Source organism: Echinops telfairi, unplaced genomic scaffold (genome assembly GCF_000313985.2).
Source record: "Echinops telfairi isolate 266 unplaced genomic scaffold, ASM31398v2 ScPeMD7_3509;HRSCAF=4178, whole genome shotgun sequence".
Taxonomy (NCBI): Eukaryota; Metazoa; Chordata; class Mammalia; order Afrosoricida; family Tenrecidae; genus Echinops; species Echinops telfairi.
Genome location: NW_022107407.1, coordinates 16277435 through 16280056, shown reverse-complemented (window position 1 = coordinate 16280056; position 2622 = coordinate 16277435). Strand labels below are relative to the sequence as shown.

At 41.4% G+C, this 2622-nt stretch overlaps 1 pseudogene; it reads left to right on the top strand.

Annotated features, from left to right (window-relative positions):
- The first annotated feature begins 1500 nt into the window (after positions 1–1500).
- LOC101645653 lies at positions 1501–2300 on the top strand (annotated as a pseudogene).
- The last annotated feature ends 322 nt before the right edge of the window (positions 2301–2622 follow it).

The following is a 2622-nucleotide window of genomic DNA, read 5'->3' as shown; positions in this document are numbered from 1 at the left end:
TGCGGGGATGTTTAATTGTCTACAGATGGGCTTTGGGTCTCCACTCTGACCCCTACCATTAGCAACAATATAATTGTTTGTTTTGGGACTTTTAATGCCCAATACCCAATCCCATGGACACCTCGTGATCACACAGGCTGGTGGGCTTCATCCATATGGGCTTGTTGTTTCCCTGCTAGATGGCCACTTACCTAACTTCAAGCTTTTAAGAAGACCCCAGACACTTTACCTTCTAATAGCTGGGCCACCATCAGTTTCTTCACCACATTTGCTTATGCACACCCATGTTCACTTCAGTGATCATGTTGGGAAGGTGAGCATCACAGAATGCCAGGTTATTAGAACAAAGTTGAACTGCTCTTGTGAGTTTCTAAGACTATAACTCTTTATGGGAGTAGAAAGCCTTATCTTTCTCCTGAGGAATGGCTAGAGGATTTGAACTGCTGACCTTGCATTTAGTAGCCCAACATGTAACCACTACAACCACCAGGGCTCCATATAATACAACCAGAGTCCACTTAAATAGTACATAATATTTCAAACACTCATCGTCTTAATTTCTGAGTAGTCATCCATTACTTTTCTAATTGGGCACACCAGATAGATTATAAGAAGCATGAGTAAGTATGCTGTGTCTTGTTACTCTGGCCACATTTTTCAGCAATAGGAAAAAACACAGTACATGTTACCTCCAAGGCTTTCACACAGTGATAATGTCTTACATATGTTGAAAACCATAATTCTTTACTAAGCAAAGCCTTGATTTCTTGGTAAAGCATTCAAATTTCTGTCTAAGCAGGCCCCCAACTACCCTTGTCTTCAATTAGTCTCCTCCATCAACTTTCTCTTCTAGCCCAACTGGTTTTCCAGAAGCCAGTGTACAGACACACCCTGTCTTTAATGGCTTTGGCAGTTATACGCACCAGAGGGCTTACCAAATGGGGATTTGTCTGATGGATTTGAGTTGAAGTGGTAGAAAATAATTTACTTTCCTTCTCTTTTCTCCATCTCCAAACCCTACTACTCATTTTGTAAGGCCGACTTTAGATTGCAAGTGTCTACACACCAATTATAAACACCAATCCATGAGCTATTCATTTGAACATATGAGTGATAATCATAGTAGAAAATTATGTTTTGCCTTACAACCTTTTATTAGTGATTCAATATATTTGTTTAAAATAATTTATTGCTATTGATCTTTGATGTGGCTATCTCTCCAACCAGAAGCTAAGAGCCAATAAAAAACTTCTGTACATCAGATGTCCTACAGATGTCTTGAATGTAGTATGTACATACTCAATAAATATGGGCTAGTGTTGGAAAGTACTGATGACAACTTTTTTTTTTTTCTGTGAAAAATTCCAGGTAATTAGATGCTTCAAAGGAGCATGTGAATTATAACAAAGAAGTATATTCTTTTGTGGACCAATTCTCTTTAAAGGAAAACAACTAGAAATTTATTATAAGAAATATTGAGTCAGCTTGGGCGATTGGGACATGGCGACCTTTGACCCGCTAAGCATCTGCTGTTGCTGAACCCCCAGGAGCAGGCCAAGTTTCAGAAGCTGGTGGCGCAGACAGCACGTGGTCCAGCAAGAGAAACCTATACCTGGAGGAGTGCGTGTGGGCCACATACCTCGAGGCCTTTTCCAACCCCAGCTGAAGGCTTATTTCTTCCAGTTTGGGGCTTTTCCAGACTCAAATTGTCCAGAAGTAAAAAGACTGGAAATAACAAAGACTGCGCCTTTGTGGAGTTTGAGTCAGGTGATGTTGCCAAGATAGTTGCTGAAACAATGAACAACTACCTTTTTGGTGAAAGACTCTTGAAGTGTGATTTTATGCCACCTGAAAAAGTACATAAAGAACTTTTCAAAGACTGGGATATTCCATTTTCAAAGCCATCCCCTCCAGCAGTGAAACAGTATAATAAGAAACAAACACTTCTGGAAAAGCTACTGATGGAGAAGCAATTTAAAAACAAAGAAAAACTTCTCAGGAAGAAGCTAGCTAAAAAAGGGATAGTTTAAAGTTTTCCTCTATTGGTTTTACTGAAAAAGAAAAGCCGAAATGTTTCAAACAGTAATCTTCAGACCTCTATGAATAGCCAGGGCTCAACACCAGTTTGTACAGCATCATATTTGGTAAGGCAAAAGTCTGAAGTGGCTGAATTGAATGATGATGAAGATCATGAAATCATTCTCAAACAGTCTGCAGTTGATGTCAAAGAAGAAATTCAAGAGACTCAACCCCACTGACAAAGGGAAAAAAAGAAGATGAAAAAGCAAATAGTTGAGTAGCGGGGGCACAGGGCACTAACCCACCCAAAGGAAGGGTATTGTTTATATCTCCACAGGGAAAGAGGGACCCGACTTCAACCCGGTGCTCCAAGATGTGAAGGCAGCATGCCGGCATGGAGTAGGAAACCAGTGGAGAGGTCCGAGGGGTTGGCCCCAATCCCAACTATGTGGACACTTGCCCCGCCCCGCAGAAGAATTTATTTCAGAGGACAGCACTGAAGCTGCAGCTCAGGGAGAGGGACATGTCTGATCAGAGCACACAGGAGCAAATAAAGGGGGAGGAAAGAGAGTGGAGCACATCCTGGCCCACCAAGCCTTGAGG